The sequence below is a fragment of the Triticum urartu genome, unplaced genomic scaffold (assembly GCF_056163025.1).
Source record: "Triticum urartu cultivar PI428250 unplaced genomic scaffold, HENAU_Tu73 scaffold1, whole genome shotgun sequence".
Taxonomy (NCBI): domain Eukaryota; kingdom Viridiplantae; phylum Streptophyta; class Magnoliopsida; order Poales; family Poaceae; genus Triticum; species Triticum urartu.
This window is the reverse complement of record NW_028259461.1, coordinates 3,373,468-3,395,095: the sequence shown is the minus strand read 5'-3', so window position 1 is coordinate 3,395,095 and position 21,628 is coordinate 3,373,468. Positions and strand designations below refer to the sequence as shown.

Genomic DNA, 21,628 nt, shown 5'->3' with positions numbered 1-21,628 from the left:
GTACAGTTACCTCGTCAAGTTCTACTTTCCTCCCACTCACTTCTTTCGAGAGAAACTCCTTCTCTAGAAAGGATCCATTCTTAGCAACGAATGTCTTGCCTTCGGATCTGTGATAGAAGGTGTACCCAATAGTCTCCTTTGGGTATCCTATGAAGACACATTTCTCCGATTTGGGTTCGAGCTTATCAGGTTGAAGCTTTTTCACATAAGCATCACAGCCCCAAACTTTAAGAAACGACAACTTTGGTTTCTTGCCAAACCACAGTTCATAAGGCGTCGTCTCAACGGATTTTGATGGTGCCCTATTTAACGTGAATGCGGCCGTCTCTAAAGCATAACCCCAAAACGATAGCGGTAAATCAGTAAGAGACATCATAGATCGCACCATATCTAGTAAAGTACGATTACGACGTTCGGACACACCATTACGCTGTGGTGTTCCGGGTGGCGTGAGTTGCGAAACTATTCCACAATTTTTCAAATGTACACCAAACTCGTAACTCAAATATTCTCCTCCACGATCAGATCGTAGAAACTTTATTTTCTTGTTACGATGTTCTTCAACTTCACTCTGAAATTCTTTGAACTTTTCAAATGTTTCAGACTTATGTTTCATTAAGTAGATATACCCATATCTGCTTAAATCATCTGTGAAGGTGAGAAAATAACGATATCCGCCACGAGCCTCAATATTCATCGGACCACATACATCGGTATGTATGATTTCCAACAAATCTGTTGCTCTCTCCATAGTACCGGAGAACGGTGTTTTAGTCATCTTGCCCATGAGGCACGGTTCGCAAGTACCAAGTGATTCATAATCAAGTGGTTCCAAAAGTCCATTAGTATGGAGTTTCTTCATGCGCTTTACACCGATATGACCTAAATGACAGTGCCACAAATAAGTTGCACTTTCATTATCAACTCTGCATCTTTTGGCTTCAACATTATGAATATGTGTATTACTACTATCGAGATTCAATAAGAATAGACCACTCTTTAAGGGTGCATGACATTAAAAGATATTACTCATATAAATAGAACAACCATTATTCTCTGATTTAAGTGAATAACCGTCTCGCATTAAACAAGATCCAGATATAATGTTCATGCTCAACGCTGGCACCAAATAACAATTATTTAGGTCTAATACTAATCCCGAAGGTAGATGTAGAGGTAGCGTGCCGACCGCGATCACATCGACTTTGGAACCGTTTCCCATGCGCATCGTCACCTCGTCCTTCGCAAGTGTTCGCTTAATCCGTAGTCCCTGTTTCGAGTTGCAAATATTAGCAACGGAACCAGTATCAAATACCCAGGTGCTACTGCGAGCTCTAGTAAGGTACACATCAATAACATGTATATCACATATACCTTTGTTCATCTTTCCATCCTTCTTATCCGCCAAATACTTGGGGCAGTTCCGCTTCCAGTGACCAGTCTGCTTGCAGTAGAAGCACTCAGTTTCAGGCTTAGGTCCAGACTTGGGTTTCTTCTCCTGAGAAGCAACTTGCTTGCTGTTCTTCTTGAAGTTCCCCTTCTTCTTCCCTTTGCCCTTTTTCTTGAAACTAGTGGTCTTGTTAACCATCAACACTTGATGCTCCTTTTTGATTTCTACCTCCGCAGCTTTCAGCATTGCGAAGAGCTCGGTACCATATATCGCATACATTCTTAGAAGAGAACTCCCAGAATATGAAGAAGATGCTCGACAGATCGTCCGTCGATCTAAGGGCTTCACCATGATAAGAGGACAGTTGTTCAGAGAAAGTGGGACCGGAGTCTGCCAGAAATGCATAACACCTGAAGAAGGTGAAGTGATCCTCAATGATATCCACTCGGGGACCTGTGGTCACCATGCGTCCTCTCGGACCATTATGGCCAAAGCATACTGAGCGGGATTTTACTAGCCTCGAGCAAATGAGATGGCACAATAAATAGTCGACAAGTGTGAAGGTTGTCAGTTCTACTCCAACATGTCTCACAAGCCTGCGTCAGCCCTGAAAACCATTCCGCTCGTCTGGCCTTTTGATGTTTGGGGATTGGATATGGTTGGACCTTTGAGGACTGGCAGGAGTGGATTCACTCATGTGCTTGTAGCAGTCGACAAGTTCACCAAATGGATTGAAGCCAAGCCTATCAAGAACCTTGATGCCAGTACTGCCGTCAGCTTCATCAGAGAGATAACATTCAGATATGGTGTTCCCCATAGCATCCTCACTGACAACGGATCAAACTTTGATTCTGATGAGTTCAGGACTTTTTGTGCTTCACAAGGTACTCGAGTCGACTATGCCTCGGTTGCTCACCCCTAGTCGAATGGACAGGCTGAAAGGGCAAATGGATTGATTCTCAAAGGACTGAAACCTCGACTGATGCGTGACCTCAAACACGCAGCAGGAGCCTAGGTCAATGAACTTCCATCAGTATTATGGGGATTGGGGACAACTCCCAATCGGTCGACTGGCAGAACCCCGTTTTTCTTGGTTTATGGAGCCGAAGTTGTACTTCCGAGTGACTTGCTCCACAATGCACCCCGAGTCGAGCTTTTCACAGAGGAAGAAGCAGAACAAGCGCGACAAGATGCGGTTAACCTCCTTGAAGAAGAAAGAGAGATGGCCTTGATCCTATCAACCATTTACCAATAAGATTTACGTCGATTCCATGCCAGAAATGTGAGGAGTCGAACATTTCAAGAGGGAGACTTAGTTCTCCGAGTGGATCAGCAGAAACCGCACAAGCTTGCTCCCTCTTGGGAAGGCCCCATTGTGGCCACCAGAGTGCTCCACAATGGAGCGTACCACCTTTACGACGTCGAGCACAAGAAAGACGAGCCACGCGCCTGGAATGCAGAGCGGCTCCGCCCCTTTTATACATAAACACTCAGTCTGCTGAGATGTAATAAAAAACACCTTTGTATTTTGTTTATCAAAGACAAGAGTTTTACAGTCTTCTAAAAAGATTGTCGATTGTTTACATATGTTTCTGAAATCCCCCAGTGGGTGGCATAGCTGCAGTCCAGTACTCGCCTAAGTTTCAAAAATCCTACCGAGTGATTAAGTCTCTCACTCGGGGGCTTAGCTGCAGTCCAGTACTCGCCTAAGTTTCAAAAATCCTACCGAGTGATGAGCAAGTCTCTCACTTGGGGGCTTAGCTGCAGTCTAGTACTCGCCTAAGTTTCAAAAATCCTACTGAGTGATGAGCAAGTCTCTCACAAAGAGGCTTAGCTGTAGTCCAGTACTCGCCTAATGTTCAAAAATCCTACCAAGTGATGAGCAAGTCCCTCACTCGGAGGCTTAGCTGCAGTCCAGTACTCGCCTAAGTTTCAAAAATCCTACCGAGTGATGAGAAAGTCTCTCACTCGGGGGTTAGCTGCAGTCCAATACTCGCCTAAGTTTGAAAAATCCTACTGAGTGATGAGCAAGTCTCTCACTCGGAGGCTTAGCTACAGTCCAGTACTCGCTTAAGTTTCAAAAATCCTACCAAGTGATGAGCAAGTCTCTCACTCGGGGGGCTTAGCTACAGTCCAGTACTCGCCTAAGTTTCAAAAATCCTATCTAGTGATGAGAAAGTCTCTCACTCGGGGGCTTAGCTGCAGTCCAGTACTCGCCTAAGTTTCAAAAATCCTACCGAGTGATGAGCAAGTCTCTCACTCGGAGGCTTAGCTGCAGTCCAGTACTCGCCAAAGTTTCAAAACCATCCTACAGAGTGATGAGCAAGTCTCTCACTCGGGGGCTTAGCTGCAGTCCAGTAGTTGCCTAAGTTTCAAAAATCCTACCGAGTGATGAGCAAGTCTCTCACTCGGAGGCTTAACTGCAGTCCAATACTCGCCTAAGTTTCAAAACCATCCTACCGAGTGATGAGCAAGTCTCTCACTCGGGGGCTTAGCTGAAGTCCAGTACTCGCCTAAGTTTCAAAACTCCTACCGAGTGATGAGCAAGTCTCCCACTTGGGGGCTTAGCTGCAGTCCAGTACTCGCTTAAGTTTCAAAAATCCTACCGAGTGATGAGCAAGTCTCTCACTCGGGGGCTTAGCTGCAGTCCAGTACTCGCCTAAGTTTTAAAAATCCTACCGAGTGATGAGCAAGTCTCTCACTCGGGGGCTTAGCTGCAGTCCAGTACTCGCCTAAGTTTTAAAAATCCTACCGAGTGATGAGCAAGTCTCTCACTCGGGGGCTTAGCTGCAGTCCAGTACTCGCCTAAGTTTCAAAAATCCAACCGAGTGATGAGCAAGTCTCTCACTCGGAGGCTTAGCTGCAGTCCAGTACTCGCCTAAGTTTCAAAAATCCTACCGAGTGATGAGCAAGTCTCTCACTCAAGGGCTTAGCTGTAGTCCAGTACTCGCCTAAGTTTCAAAAATCCTACTGATTGATGAGCAAGTCTCTCACTCAGAGGCTTAACTGCAGTCCAGTACTCGCCTAAGTTTCAAAACCATCCTACCGAGTGATGAGCAAGTCTCTCACTCGGGGGCTTAGCTGCAGTCCAGTACTCGCTTAAGTTTCAAAAATCCTACCGAATGATGAGAAAACCTCACAAACGGAGGCTTAGCTGCAGTCCAGTACTCGCCTAAGTTTCAAAAATCCTACCGAGTGATGAGCAAACCTCACACTCGGAGGCTTAGCTGCAGTCCAGTACTCGCCTAAGTTTCAAAAATCCTACCGAGTGATGAGCAAGTCTCTTACTCGGTGGCTTAGCTGTAGTCCAGTACTCGCCTAAGTTTCAGAAATCCTACCAAGTGATGAGAAAGTCTCTCACTCAGGGGCTTAGCTGCAGTCCAGTACTCGCCTAAGTTTCAAAAATCCTACTGAGTGATGAGCAAACCTCACACTTGGAGGCTTAGCTGCAGTCCAGTACTCACCTAAGTTCCAAAACCATCCCTATCCACAAGGATGACGAGGTGCAGGTCGACTGCAATCCTGTCATGGAGCTACGCTACAAGTATAATGTCCGCTCCATCCCTATCCGCAAGGATGACGAGGTGCAGGTCGACTGCAATCCCCTCACGAAGCTACGCTACAAGTACAATGCCGCTCCATCCCTATCCGCAGGGATGACGAGGTGCAGGTCGACCGCAACCCTCTCCTTGGAGCTGCGCCACAAATACAATGTGCGCTCCATCCTTATCCACAAGGACGGCGAGGTGCAGGTTGACTTCAGAGTTGCATTTCGAAGGAGAGTCCGACCGAAGAACAAGTTCTACTCGAAGATGAACGCAATCATATGCAGAAGATAAACCAAGATCGGATAAAATCTCAAAAGTCTCAAAACGAAGATAAAAGTACTCGGGCATCAGGCCCAAAAGAGTTTAGCGGTTACAGAAACCACTCGGCATTCCGAGACAAATTTAAGGCAAGTTTAAATCTCAAGTTTGTTCATTCGGCAGGAGGAGGGCTCGCAGGCTCGACGAATTCGTCCAAGTCAATTCCATCAGCGATCCGAGTGGCAGCAATAATGAAACTCTCCATGAAGGACTGGAAGTCATGCCTTTTGGTGTTGGCAACCTTGTTCGCCGCCAGCTTATCTTCACGGGCCTCCTTGCAATGGACTCTTAGCAGCGATAGAGCCACGTCAGCACCGCATTGGGCAGAGGACTTCTTCCATTCCTGCACTCGACCGGGGACCTCGTTGAGTCGAGTAATCAGAGACTCGAGATCATTTTGAAGCATCGCCCTTGGCCAGAGCGGTGAGTCGATGCGTGAAACTGCCACCTTCAGACGAGCAAGGTAACTTGTAACACTGGCGACGCGGGATTCCAGTCGAAGCACATTCATGGCAACCTCATCGCCGACTGGAGAAACGATAGGGTCCAAACCCGTCTCGATCTGTCCAGTCTCCTTGTCAAAGTTTTGGCAGAATTCTACAGTCAAGGAGTTAGTGAGTCGACTGGATAGGACTAACTTGCAAGCAGCAAAGCATTCGGATTAAAAGGGGTACCTTCGAGCATAAGAAAGAGCTTCTTGGCGAGAGTTCTCAGATAAGCTTCCAAGTCATTTCTCTTACGAGCCATGGATTCCAGCTTCTCGTTCAGAGCCACCTTATCCTTCTTCAGACGAGTCGCCTCTCGGTTGGATTTAGTGAGAGAGGACTTCAGCTTGCTTACTTCCACTTCCAGCGCTCCGACTGAAGCTAGCTTTTTGTCAGCAAGAGTAGTCTTCTCTTGAGCCTCCTTCTGCGCAGCTGCAAGGTCCAAGTCCTTCTTCTCGAGAGCCAACCTCATTTTCTCTACAAAATAAGCATTTAGATCAAACAAAAGATCAAAGGGATAATTTAAAAAGACGATCGACATGAGCAGTCGACAGGCAGTTACCTTCCATACCAGCAACTTTATCTTGAGCTTTCTTCAAGTTTTGTTGGGCCAGTTCCTGGTCAAGGTTGAGCTGCCTCTGCTTATCCTCAAATTCAGCAAACTTGGAAGTGAGAGTACACGGTTTCTGCAGAGAGTAAAAGACATATCAATCGACAAGATCAAAGATTATTTACTTCTGAGTGAATAAAATTTCAAAGTTTAGTCAGACCCCAAACGAATGCCAGCAATCGACTGCGGTCTTAGGGACTACACCCAGTGGGTGCACTTGGCGTGCCCCCACTGGTTCAGTTTCCACTCAGCCGGTACGCCCAGGTCGAGTAAAAAAACAAAGTACTCAGACCCCGGCCGACTGCCAGCAGCCAACCGCGGTCTCGGGGACTACACCCAGTGGGTGCACTTGGCGTGCCCCCACTGGTTCAGATCCCACTCGGCATGCTCTGCCCAGGTCGAGTGGAAGAAAGGAAAGAGAAAGAAGCGCTCAGACCCCAGCCGACTGCCCGCAGTCGACTGCGATCTTGGGGACTACACCCGGTGGGTGCACTTAGCGTGTCCCCACTGGTTCAGATCTCATTCAACCAGACCGAGTGGAAGAGTGCAAATACTAAAGACAACAAAACACCCAGTGGGTGTACAGATTCGAAGCAGACAACAAGAGATTGTACAAAGGAAAATATTCAGGCAGCATATCCTAAGAGAACAAGTTCAGTTGGAAGTCAACTTACCTGGACATTGGCTCGGAGAGCCGCGCTGGCATCATAAGAAGCCTGGCTATTGTCTTGCACCGCCTTCATCTGCTCCATCATTACGCCAGCCTGACGGATAGCCTCTGCAGCGGTGTCCAATTGGCTTTTCGGAACATGATAGGTGGTGAAGAAGGGGACAGACGGTCCAGATGCAGCAGCTTGGGGCTCCGAGGCATGAGGTTGGATGACTGAAGAAAACACTGGTACAGTCGACGGTGCGGGGCGTTCACTCGACACTGGGACAAAAAAAGTTATAGAGGCTCTACCTGCATCTTCAGGCTGCTGGACTGTTTGTTCTATCGCCAGTTCCGACTGGGATATCTTGCCAGCCGCTGCTTTCTTGCTCCTTCTGGGCCTCGGTATCACGTCTTCGTCGTCTTCCGGAAGCTCGATAACATTGAGTGGGGCTTCAAAGAAATCAGTCGACCCCAAGTGAATCAACAGAATTTAATCGACCAAATAATCAGGAACAAGATCACGAGAATTGTACCTGGGTTGGAGGTAACCGCGTCTTCCATCTCCTTGTCTCGGTACTGGTGGGTGGAAGTTCCAGAAGTGGCAGCACTGCAAATATCAGCATTCAGTCGGTTACGTTCTGTTACCCAAGTCAACCAAAGGATCAGGCCAGATTGTTACCCAGAGACTGTGGGAATGACCACTTTGATTTTGGGCAAAGCCTTCGGAGGTTTGGAAGATGTGGCCTTCGGTGGTTTCGTCACTGGAGGCGGTGCAGTCTTGGGCTGTTTCGATACCTTCTCGGTCGGCACTGGAGAAGACGTCCGAGGGCGCTTTGAAGACTGCCCAGTTGGTGTGGCCACCAGGTCAGGGGTGATTGCCGGGTCGTGAGCGTGCTTGGACCTCCTTTCTCTGCGAGGAGGCGAGTCGACCTCTTCTTCATCACTCGGGTCTTCGCTCTCCTCGTCCTCCTCTACATCCGAGTGCCACTCGCCACTCTCGCCCCCGCTCGCCTCTCCCTCGACATTTTGCTCCTGTACTCCATTGGGTATTGAGTACATATAAACAAGAGCCTGAAAGCCAACGAACAAAAGAAAGACAGTTGACCGTCAACAAGATGCTACATACTAAATCAAGAAGACACTCGATAATGCAGAATCGTACCTGTTCCGGCTGGCGCAAATGGTCGAATGGAACCACCCTCCTAGACCCCCGGGGGTTATCCTTGTTGCCGGTAATACCTCTCAGCCACTGCTCCACTGTGTCCTCACTGACATCCTTCGGGTGGATCCGAGTGGAATCCTCGAGTCCCGAGTACATCCATATCGGATGGTCACGACTTTGGAGTGGTTGGATGTGTCGACTGAGGAAGACCTCCAGCAGGTCCATACCGGTCACTCTGTCGCGGACGAGTTGGACAACCCGCTTGACCAACACCTTCACCTGCACCTTCTCCTCTGGGATCACTCTCAAGGTGGAGGGCTTCTCCACTCAAGCCATGGAAAAGGGGGGAAGTCCAGTCGACTGTCCCGGAGTCGGCTGGTCCTTGCAGTAGAACCAGGTCGACTGCCAACCCCGGATCGAGTCGGGAAGGATCATAGTTGGAAAGTGCTTTTGTTCCTCATCTGAATTCCAAGACCCCCGCACATCTGTATCACATGCGTCCTCTCGTCACTCGGGTTGGCCTTCTTGACCGTCTGAGAGCGACACGTGAATATGTGCTTGAAGAGACCCCAGTGTGGTTGACAACCCAATAAGTTCTCGCACATGGACACGAAAGCGGCAAGGTACATGGTGGTGTTTGGAGAAAAGTGGTGGAGTTGAGCCCCAAAGAAGTTCAAGAAACTGCAAAAGAAAGGATGGGGAGGCAAAGAAAACCCGCGGTCGACGTGAGTGGCAAGGAGAACGCACTCACCCTCCTGCGGCTGCGGCTCAGTCTCGTTCCCCGGGAGCCACACCGATTCATGAGGGATCAATCCCCCCTCAACCAAGTCATCAATATCATCTGGGCTGATTGTCGAGCAGATCCAGTCGCCCTGGATCCAGCCCGGCGGCAGGCCGGACCTCGACGAAGATCCGCCCCGGCTGGTCCTCTTCCCTTTCGCCTTTGCCGTCGCCTTCTTCGCACGCTCCAACGCCACCGTCTTCTCCTTCCCCATGGCTGCAGATCGAGTTCGATCAGGACGACAACGCCGAGAGCAGAGGCAGATGCAGTGGAGAAAATAGAGGAGGAAGGGGAACAATGAGAACGCACTGTGTGAAAATCCCCGTCCAACGCCTTATATGAGGGTATTTCCGAGTGGCTGACTCGTGGGCCCAGGCGATCCAATCAAATCCCGCAACAGTCGCGCGTGCGATACATGGCGAAAAAGGTGGCGCGGAGATCGAGGCGGCCTGCCTAATCCGCCCCGATTAGTGCGGCCTCCCCCGTCTGGCGCGCTTCCCAAAATTCGAATCCTGTGAAATCCGCAGACAGCAGAGCAACCCGTCAGACGGAAGATTTTTCCCATATCAACACTCGAAGCTCAACAATGAAAGTTCACTCGACAAAACCAAGAATGGATCAAAGTGACTGAACAAGCATTTGAGGTCATCTTGAATGTTCATTCGACCTCTCGACAAGACATTTCCGAAGCGCAAAAGCTGAATCAGAGAGGTTATCAACTCCTTCTCCACTCGGACCCTGAACCATTCGGGGGCTAATGATGAGGTTGTGTACCTAGGGTAGGGTCATAGGCCTGACCTAGACACCTTCCGCTAGGATATCACCCTAAAGCCAGAATCATTCAAAGGGTACCATCATCCACTTGACCAGAGACGTTCCACTCGGAAGAATCAATGTCACTCGACCGTCGCAGAAGCCACTCGACGAACAGAAGATCTAAAGCCACTCTGCTCCAACAATGGTCGAGCATTTACTTATAGGCTTAATTCTCATTTATAGCACTTAATGGCTAGCATTACCAGTAACATTCCTCTCTTAATGTACATTGAACCCTGTGTAACTGCGGGGAGCAGGGGTCCTGGTGCACTCTATATAAGCCACCCCCTCCTCTGGGACAAGGGTTCGCATCTTTTGTAAACACACACACATAATCCAGTCGACCGCCTCAGGGCACCGAGACGTAGGGCTGTTACTTCCTCCGAGAAGGGCCTGAACTCGTAAAACTCGTGTGTACAACTACTCCATATCTAGGATCTTGCCTCCTCATACCTACCCCCCATTCTACTGTCAATCTTAGAGCCACAACACCCCCTCCCAAACCGGTCCCGTCACCGTACGACAACGCAGTCACCTCCACGACCGGCATCATCTGAGTCCGCACGTGCGGTGAAACAACAGGATAGGCATCTGCGTCTGCAAAGTCCTGTGGGAAGCGTGTGTTCTAGCACATCCTCACACGCCACCCGATCGCTCCACAACCTAGGAGGAGCAGAAGCTGGCTCAAAAGAATCAAATCTCAGAGTGTTCATAGGCACCGTAGCTGAAGGAGCAGCCCCAGTCCCGGGCGTCTGTGAGGCGGAACCCATGTTATTGGACAACTCATGCCTAACATCCTCCCCTCATGCCTCCATATTACCCGATCCATCATCCTTATCCTTCATATCCACATCAGTCCCTGCTAGAGCCTCAGCAAAGAGATCGGTGTCCTCAAACTCAATCTCAAGGTTGTATACCAGGCCCCTATATGTCCACTTGACCACGTCAGGCACAAACTCGACGTCTAGGACACTCATCATTAGTCGTGCCACCCCGTTAGCTCTGGTAAAGGCCATGTCCACCCTCTCAGTTTTCCCGACCAGCATCCTCAATCTAGCAGCGACCCGAGCATCCTGAAGCGGCTTCGATGGAGCCCCCGAGAATCGTAGCCAGACCTGAGTGAGAGGCTTGCCCTGTGGCTCTACCTTCTTCCACTCATGAAACTCGAGGATGCACTCGGTGCCAGGTACTCGGCACAACCCAAAACAGAGAAGACGCTCCAAGTCCTCTGTTGTAGGGAAGTCCACCTTATACATATTGGCCTCGAGTCGCATAAGCTCCCACTGAAAATTACCTGGAGCTAACACACTAAGCCTCTGCATAGTTTGAGCCTCAGACACATCACCTTTCGTGACTTTGACAATCCCCGTGGTCGTGCTCTGGGGCTCCTTTGGGATCTCCCTCGCACTAGGAGACTCAAAAAACATGAACTCGGCACAGTAAACTTCATAAATGGTAATACTCTGTATCTGATCACGCAATATCGGACACTCCCCCGTATGATGCGCTGGCTCGAGGCAGGTATCACATAACTCAGTCACACATTCTGCTATAAAGTGTCCTCTCTCACCACAACGATAACACAACATCTTCTCCTTTTACAAGCCCACTTGGGAGCTCTATCACCATCTGTCTTGTTGGCGGCACTGACAGCACCCGTCACCAAGGGCTCAATCACAGGCACGTCAGCATTAGCCGGCGCCGTCACCGCATCCATAACCTAGCCGGACAATTCCGGTGTCTGTCCTGAAGCAGCCACCTCCGAGGACGCCGTCGACTCCACAACGACAGGCGGTGGAGGTTGGCGATAACGGTTCCGACCACCGCGACCACCACGATGACCTTGGTAACCACCTCTCTGCCGGTAATCTGGGCCAGATGCCCCCTCAACAAAGCCTCCCGGGGGAAGGGTGTAAAAAGGTCTTTCTGATGTTCCATCACTCTGTGGAGGGATGGACCGTCGTGGAAGAGGACGCGGCCAATTCCGGACATCAAGGGCATTGTAGTATCATGGAACCGAGCGGGGATTCAAATGGAACGTGGAGGTGGGAACGAAGCTGGTGGAGATGGCCCTCTTCCCTGTGTTTTTGAGGAAGCCGAGCAACGGAGGCGTCGGGTGCAACGCGCGGTAGTGGCGGAGGAACCAGGGGCTGGAGATGTAACGGCACTGGTTCTTGCCGGCGACACAGGCCTTGGCCTTCCGGACAAAGGTGGAGGAGAATCTTCTCGGTCAGCTCTTTAGGCAGGTCGCCTGGAGGAGGGCCAGCGCCGGCCAGGCGAGGGCTCCTACGTGGCCCGGAGGAACTAGCAGTCGGCGGCTGCCGAGAAGAATGTCGGTGCGGTGGTCGCATCTCCGTTGCAAATGTAGGCGCGGCGTCCTAGTGCTTGTTGGTTTTTTCCTGTTGGCGACAATATAATTTGCGTTGAGGCTTGCCTGCTCCCCTCGCCGTGCTCCCATCCCTGCTCCCCACCACCCATTTTACATCTGATGGACAACCTATTCAGATTAGCGAAGAAAGGATGCCGATCGTTAGCCTGCATGAAATCGAATTTAAATTTCGATTTTCCATTCTATTCCTTTCCCTTTTGCGATGACACGGCGACTGTATCAACGGATCCGGCAAGGCAAGCTATCTCTATCTGTCCCGTGATCTTGCTACCAGTTTAACAAATTAACTTGACCTAGATTTGCTGTTTCATCTGTTCCTGTCAGCTGGGATCACGTCCTTAAATATCGTTTTAGCCCAGGAGATGAGGTGAAGGATATGCTTGCCGTGTTGACCGAGATTAAATGCCAATTTCCATCTATTTTTTCTCTCGGGAAGACTAAAGTAAATTGGGGTATTAGTGCAGTGCCATCAGGCGCCATTCCTTCCGATTACGATAGTTTTTGTGTCGAGACAAATGTATGCTCGATTTTTTTGTCGAAAATATAGACATGCCATTGATTTAAAAGAAGTGATTACAATCCCAAGTAGGGGCAAAATTACTATAATGCCCTAGATTACTCATGCCACTCAACCACACATGTGTAGAGTGACACGCCAAGCGACAACCGACCAGCGCGCTTCCACCTTGAACCTTCGCCGTCGACAACCACAACCAAGCATGGAACATAGACGAGCACCGATGATGGTGATGAAGGTCGGCACCATGTAAGATGACAATGACTCCTTCGGCTAGCTGCCTCTCTCATACAAGATTCGGAGCTCGTCGGCGCCACATATATGGTAGAACTGCATACACTGTCGAGGGAAAAAAACCTTGAACGAGCGAGGGCCTCCTTGAAGGAAGACGGAGCAAACTCGGGAATCCGCACGCTAAGGAATAACCCAAATGGACCACGGAGTGGGCCTCTAGTAAATGAGGTTGACAAGGACGGTTGCCCAAGCACTCGCAGATTTTTGGAAGAGACTCCGCTCAGGCTGGAGCAGCAGCAAAAGCAACAATCCACCCCAACTAGAGTGAATAATTCGGGCAAATTGCTCCCATGCGACGTCGTTGGTGTGAATTGTCTCTCATGCGACGTCGTTGGCTGTAATAGCTCTCATGCGACATCTGCGTTGGAAAAAATAGCTCCCATGCGACACACCATTTACGCGGCTAGTTGGCTGTTAGTTATGCTGAGGTTTGGTTAGGACACTAGGGGTTATGTGCTCTGACTGGTGGGGTCCACCTATGGCCATGTAGTCAAGAGTCAACCGTCCACGACTCGACCGGTGACTGTGTGACCGTGCTCGACTCGCCCGTGCTGGAGGGGCCCATGCTGGACTGGGCGAGCGGCGCTGCCGTAAGCATCTTCTCCGGCAGCGGTTTCTTCTCCGCGGTGGTGGAGCGCATTTCTCGGCAGCAGTAGAGCTATTGCGAGGTGAGCCCGAAACCCTAGTCCCACTCCCCACAATTTTGGGGGGTCGTGGCCTCATGCTGCCCTCTGTTTCTTGGCGATTTAGAATCAGGCTCCATTGGATCCGGGGGTTGTTTCTTCTCTGCGGCCCGGTGGCGGAGCGCCTTTCTCTGCAGCGGCTATTGCGACTGAGTATTTTCCAAACACTACTCCCATTCCACTGAATTTTGGATAAATCTGTAGCCTCATGCAGCCCCTGTTTCTTGGCGTTTTAGAATCTTGATTGGATAGGAGATGGAGCGAGGGCTGGACGAGATGGAGCGAGGAGCCAGTGCTTCAAATCGGTAATGCCACCCTCTTTTCTTGGCGATTTAGAATCGAACTCGATTTGGTAGTGACTGCGGCCGCTGCCTGCCATTGACAAAACAGGGGAGGTTCAGGTTTTGCCACCACATTCGCAAATATAGTGGAAATTTTTTCCCTGTAAAGCCAAGCTCAGTGATGGCAGTGTCCAAGACATTGATAGAGATACCACTGTGAGGTTGGATGTCAAATTTGCAGATGTTGATCCCCAGGAATTGGAGAGCATGAAGGAGAAGGGCGTGGGCAATTTGGTGGAGAGAATTTGGGAGAGTATTGTTTGGGGTCCAGAACAAGAGGTATCTCTGCAACATTTCGATAACTATAATGGTGAATATGTGAGAATTAAAGATGGAGAATCCATGGTTGCTGAAATTGATCAGCAAGAAGGGTGGGCAAGCAAACAAGTAACATTTTATGTAGAGCTAATTGATCTGCAAACTCATTCCAGAGTTGGTTATGTGCAATCAAAGATGGCTGCACAGATGGAAGATGATGAGTAGGTTTCACAAAAGAAGATGTTGGCATTGTTGACTGAACCGACTGTAGTAGCTGAAGATACAGGGATTGATGCAGATGGAGAGGAGGGAACCCATGGTGCTAGGAAGATTGTTGTTTACTGGAATGTAGTAGAGTTGAATGAAAAACAGATTTGGTCATTACACCAATATCTGACATTGATATGGCCGAAATGTTTGGCATTCAAGTTGATGACAAAGATAAGGAGAAGGATGACAGTTCTTCGCCTGCTGAAGGTAACACAGGCCCTAGAAATGCAAATGAGGATGAAGAACAACTGATGAGAGAGGCTGCAGATGATGTGGATGATGCAGATGATAATGAGCTGGTTTGTTTGTATGACAAAGAGAACCCAGTTATTGAGGTGGGAAAGTTGTGGCCAAGCATGAAGGAGTTTAGGATGTCTTTTAGGACCTATGCAGTGAAAAAAGAGTTTGATGCCAAGACTATGTGGACTGATCGAAAGAAATTTTATGCTCGGTGCAAAGGTTATGATGGTGGTGGCAATCCTTGCAAATGGTACTTGTCTGCCAGACTACAACCTGATGGAAGTATAATAAGGGTAAATCAAATAGCACACCAGCATACATGTATGACCACTTCACAGAGAGTTTCAAAGATGACATCACAGCTTTGGGTTATAGAGAAGATTACTCATATTTTAGCCAAGACTCCAAACACTACTGCAAAGAGGCTTAAAGTTGACTTGGAGAAGCTATACCCCATCCAGCTGCATTATACCACAGTGTGGAAAGCAAAACAAAGGGCCATGAAATCATTGTATGGTGACTGGGCAAATACATTTAGGATGTTGTATAGTTTTAAAGTAGAGGTGGAGAAGAGGTCACCTGGGAGTGTGGTGGAGATAGATACAGAGGTAACAGAGGATGGCAAGGTTTTATTCAGCAAGTTTTTTATGTGTTTGAAGCCTTGCATAGATGGATTCAAAGCAGGTTGTCGTCCATATTTGAGCATAGACTCATCTTTTTTGACTGGAAAGTGGAATGGTCAGTTGGCTGCATGCAATGCTCTAGATGGACACAACTGGATGTTCCCAATTGCAATAGGAATGTTTCAATCAGAGACAGAGGCATCATGGATATGGTTCATGATGCAACTGAAAAGATGCATAGGGCCAGTTTCTCCTTTGGCCATCCACACAGATGCATGTAAAGGGTTGGAAAATGCAGTAAAAATGTTTTCCCACATGCTGAGCAGAGGGAGTGCTTTGGACATATGTGGATGAATCTGATAAAAAAATTCAGAGGAGATGAATTTGGGCGCATGTGGCCAGCAGCAAGATCCTACACCAGACAGACACATTCCTATCACCTTGGTAAGATATTGGCATCATGTAGTGATAATGAATTTGCTTCATGGTTGAACACCCACCATTCTCTGTTGTGGTATAGATCAGGTTTTAATACTGCCATAAAATGTGATCATATCAATAACAACTTGGCAGAAAGTTTTAACAACAAAGTGAAGGATTTGAAAGACTTGCCTGTGCATGACATGGTGGACCAAATAAGGATCATGATCATGCGTTTGTGGGAGTCGAGAGGAAAAATTGCTAATATTTTGGAAGGGGACAAGCTTCCAGTAGTGGTACAACAGGTGGTCAACAGGAGTAGAAATCTTTCACATCTATCTGTTGAGAAATCTTCCTTGTAGGGTGTTGAACTTAGAGATACAAAGAGTGGCAAGAGGCATGTGGTAAATACTGAGTTGCATGAGTGCACTTGCCAAGAGTGGCAACACACTGGAAAACCATGTGAGCATTCCATACTTTTTTGGCATCTAAACCCAGGTTAAATATGCACCCATATTTGCATGAGTATTATTCAGTACAGAAATTCAAAGCTGCATATGCAAGTCCAATTCCTGCACTGACTGACCAATCTCAGTGGCCTGAGGTGGAAATAGAATTTACCTTGTGTCCCCCTGTCACTAGAAGAAAGTCTGGGAGGCCTAAACAGAGCAGATTCAAAGCTTGGTTTGAGAAAGGTGGTTGTAGTAAGAAGGGGAAAAGGAAAAGGAAAAGAATGATAAGCCCAAAAGGGCTCAAAAAGGTAACAAAAATAGGTGCAAGTTGTGTGAGGTACTTGGGCACATAATTGGTTCATCCAAGTGCATCTACACTCCTCAGAGGCCAAAGTATGTTTATGTTACTGTTTTTGCAAGCTTTTGATTTTGCTACTTGTTGTAGTATCTAACCAAGTCAAATGCTTTATTTTTTAGGAGGAAGCGTGCAGAAAAAGCCCCACCTCTTGTTGTTGAACAATGCTGGCCAGTGAAAAAAGCAAGACTCAATGGCTTTAGAAGGAAGAGCACTAAGCAGATAATGTTTGGTGACAAAGATATGGAGCTAACTGAAACTGTTACTGCTGAACATGAGCTAAGTGTTTCTTTTTTGGACGATGTGATGCATACTGAATCTGTTTTGCAGGCGCTAGGGCAATTTGAAAATGTTGCAGATGAAGCAACTGTTGTGTCGCCATGCGAATCTGCTGTGACAACTATGTTGCCATGTTTGGAGGTTGTGCTGCCAAGTGTTGAGTTGCAAACTGAAGTAGTTGAACAATGTGTGCCATTTACTCAATCTGTAGAAGTGCAAACTGAAGAAGTGAGACATGCTCAGGTGCAAAAGTTGAGGGGGCCTAGTGGAGTTGGCAAGAAAACCAAGGGGCCAAAAAGCAAGAGCATCAGCATCAACAAACTATGCGTCGTGTAACCAAACGGTGCAAAAAAGGAGAAGAAATCGAGTGGTAGAAAGAAGCAAAAGAAATAGAGTCGAAATCATTCAAATTTGATGTGAAAACTTAAGTTTGTTGTCATTTGATGTGAAAACTTATGTTCTTTCATGTGAAAACTTATGTGCTATGATGTTGATTTGACTTGAAATAAAATTCAAATTTGAACCGACATTCAAATTTGAACCTATCTCCAATATTTTTTGAGTTCATTTGTTTGTTCTATGATGTTGCATCGTTTTATGTACTACTATGCACTTTAGTTCATAAATCCAACCCTTTTTGTGAAGTCCAACTCATAGTCACTGAAAACGTTGTCCAAACAGGCTCCAAAGTAAGGGAAAACGGCCCCATTTCTAAGCAAGTTTTTTTCGACCTTCTCAAAATCACCCAAAAAAGATTTTCTTAGCTTATATTATACCTATATAGGATCAATACGAAGTCTCACCTTTTTTTAATAAGTATTCATATTATTTAATTTATTTTTAAAAAACACCCTTTAATACAAAGTCAGCAATAAAACAAGTTTATAGTTTTTAAATGCAAAAATAACTTCAGATCCTCCTTAGTCACTCTAAAATGAAGCTAAGGTGATGTTTTTGATTTTTTTTGCATTTTCAAAACCTCAAACCCTCTTCTCACTCCTTTGAACTCTATGCAACCTGATACGTCTCCGTCGTATCTACTTTTCCAAACACTTTTGCCCTTGTTTTGGACTCTAACTTGTATGATTTGAATGGAACTAACCCGGACTGACGCTGTTTTCAGCAGAATTGCCATGGTGTTGTTTTATGTGCAGAAAACAAAAGTTCTCGGAATGACCTGAAACTCCACGGAATATCTTAGAATAAATAATAAAAAATCCTCGCCAAAGATGAAGACCAGGGGGCCCACACCCTGTCCACGAGGGTGGGGGCGCTCCCCTCCCCCCTGGGTGCGCCCCCCTACCTCGTGGGCCCCCTAGTGGCCCTCGAATGCCAACTCCAACTCCATATATTGGCTTTCGAGGAGAAAAAAATCAGAGAGAAAGTTTCATCGCGTTTTACGATACGGAGCCGCCGCCAAGCCCTAATCTCTCTCGGGAGGGCTGATCTGGAGTCTGTTCGGGGCTCCGGAGAGGGGGATTCGTCGCCGTCGTCATCATCAACCATCCTCCATCACCAATTTCATGATGCTCACCGCCGTGCGTGAGTAATTGCATCGTAGGCTTGCTGGCCGGTGATGGGTTGGATGAGATTTATCATGTAATCGAGTTAGTTTTGTTAGGGTTTGATCCCTAGTATCCACTATGTTCTGAGATTGATGTTGCTATGACTTTGCTATGCTTAATGCTTGTCACTAGGGCCCAAGTGCCATGATTTCAGATCTGAACCTATTATGTTTTCCTGAATATATGTGAGTTCTAGATCCTATCTTGCAAGTCTATAGTCACCTACTATGTGTTATGATTCGGCAACCCCGAAGTGACAATAATCGGGACCACTCCCGGTGATGACCATAGTTTGAGGAGTTCATGTATTCACTATGTGTTAATGCTTTGTTCCGGTTCTCTATTAAAAGGAGGCCTTAATATCCCTTAGTTTCCAATAGGACCCCGCTACCACGGGAGGGTAGGACAAAAGATGTCATGCAAGTTCTTTTCCATAAGCACGTATGACTATTTACGGAATACATGCCTACATTATATTGATGAACTAGAGCTAGTTCTGTGTCACCCTATGTTATGATTGTTACATGATGAACCACATCCGGCATAATTATCCATCATTGATCCGGTGCCTACGAGTTTTCCATATACTGGTTTACGCTTATTTACTTTTCCGTTGCTACTGTTACAATCACTACAAAAATACCAAAAACATTACTTTTGCTATCTTTACTTTGTTACCGTTATCACCACTATCATATTACTTTGCTACTAAACACTTTGTTGTAGATACTAAGTTTCCAGGTGTGGTTGAATTGACAACTCAGCTGCTAATACTTGAGAATATTCTTTGGCTCCCCTTGTGTCGAATCAAAAAAATTGGGTTGAATACTCTACCCTCGAAAACTGTTGCGATCCCCTATACTTGTGGGTTATCAAGACCTTTTTCTGGCGCCGTTGCCGGGGATCATAGCTCTATTCTTTGAGTCACTTGGGATTTATATCTGCTGGACACTATGAAGAACTTGAAAGACGCTAAGACAAAAATTTATCCCTCAACTACGAGGGGAGGTAAGGAACAGCCATCTAGCTCTGCACTTGATTCGCCTTCTGTTATGAGTAAGCTAGTGACACCTAAACCTACTACTGCTATGAATTCTGATATGTCGCATGTTATTGATGATGCCACTTCTGCTATGCATGATAATTATGATGAAACTACTTCTATGCTTGATACTACTGTGCCACTTGGTGAATTTCTAGATGAGCAAATTTCTAAGTCTAGAGAAAGAGAAATTAGTGAACCTGAACACGATGATGTTAGTGATGATGAACCTATGCCTGTTATTCCTGAGAGTTATCTTTTTAATAATGAATCTTATGAAGCTATTCTTGCTTGTCCGGATAAACCTGAACGTAAGAGGTTACTAATTAAGTGGAGTAAGGAATCTTTTAGAGGTAGGATGAGACCCGACCTTGCTTTTGCTACTTCACCTATATGTGTTCCTGATCAGGATTATTATGATATTACTGTTGATCCAGATATAATTACTTTGGTTGAATCTGATCCTTTTTATGGCTATGAATCTGAAACTATTGTGGCACATCTTCGTAAGTTAGATGAAATAGCTGCCCTGTTTACTAATATTCTGAGATCGCGCCACTTTTATATACTCAAAATATTTTCATTCTCATTGAAGGGTGATGCTAATTAATGGTTTAATTCTCTTGATCCTGCCTGTGTGCAAAGTCCCCAGGATATGATTTATTACTTCTCTGCTAAATATTTCCCTGCTCATAAGAAACAAGCTGCTTTGAGGGAAATATACAATTTTGTTCAAATTGAAGAAGAGAGTCTCCCACAAGCTTGGGGGAGGCTTCTCAAGTTACTTAATGCTTTGCCTGATCATCCTCTTAAGAAACCTGAAATATTTGATATCTTTTATAATGGACTAACTGATGCTTCCAGAGATTACCTGGATAGTTGTGCTGGTTCTCTTTTCAGGGAAAGAACACCGGATGACGCTGAAATTTTATTGAATAATATGTTGGCAAATGAAAATAATTGGGCACCTCCTGAGCCAGCTCCTGAGCCAATTACTGAGCCTATTCCTAAACCAACTCCGAATAAGAGAGGTGTTCTATTTCTCAGTCCCGAAGATATGCAAGAGGCAAAGAAATCTATGAAAGAAAAAGGTATTAAAGCTGAAGATGTTAAGAATTTACCTCCTATTGAAGAAATACATGGTCTTAACTTACCGCCTGTTGAAGAAGTATATGATCTCAATTACTTATTTACTGAAGAACCTCCCGATATCCCGACATAGGTAGTAAAGGTAAATTCTCTCTATAGATATGATAAAGTTGAAGTCCCTCCTACTAAAATTGCTAGTCATTGCTTGGATGAGTTTGATGACTTTATGTTTAAGCAAGATGACTTTAATGCTTATTTTGGTAGACAATTAAAGCAGAATACCTTTATGATTAAATGCTTGAGTGATTATATGGATAATATTAGAGGTGAACTTAAACTTGTTAGCAAACATGCTTCTATGGTTACCACTCAAGTAGAACAAGTACTTAAAGCTCAGAAAGAAATGCTTGATGAAATGAATAGTAAGAAAAATGATTATGCTGTAAGAGTGGCTACTAGAACTGGTAGAATGACTCAGGAACCTTTGTATCCTGAAGGCCACCCTAAGAGAATCGAGCAAGATTCTCAAAGAAATAATATTGATGCACCTAGTTCTTCTAAAAGGAAGAAAAAGAAAAATGATAGAACTGTGCAAACTTCTAGTGAACCTATTGCTGAACCACCTGATAATACAAATGATATCTCTATGTCTGATGCTGAAACACAATCTGGTAATGAACATGAACCTAGTGAAAATGTTAATGATGATGTTCATGATGATGCTCAACCTAGTAATGATAATGATGTAGAAGTTGAACCTGCTGTTGATCTTGATAACCCACAATCAAAGAATCAACGTTATGATAAAAGAGACTTCGTTGCTAGGAAACATGGTAAAGAAAGAGAACCATGGGTTCAGAAACCCATGCCTTTTCCTCCGAAACCATCCAAGAAAAAGGATGATGAGGATTTTGAGCGCTTTGCTGAAATGATTAGACCTATCTTTTTGCGTATGCGATTGACTGATGTGCTCAAAACAAATCCTTATGCTAAGTATATGAAGGATATCATTATTAATAAAAGAAAGATACCGGAGGCTGAAATTTCCA

At 46.3% G+C, this 21,628-nt stretch overlaps 1 pseudogene; it reads left to right on the top strand.

Moving 5' to 3' along the window:
* The first annotated feature begins 15,262 nt into the window (after positions 1-15,262).
* On the top strand, positions 15,263-17,219 carry LOC147956163 (uncharacterized; annotated as a pseudogene).
* Positions 17,220-21,628: the final 4,409 nt, after the last annotated feature.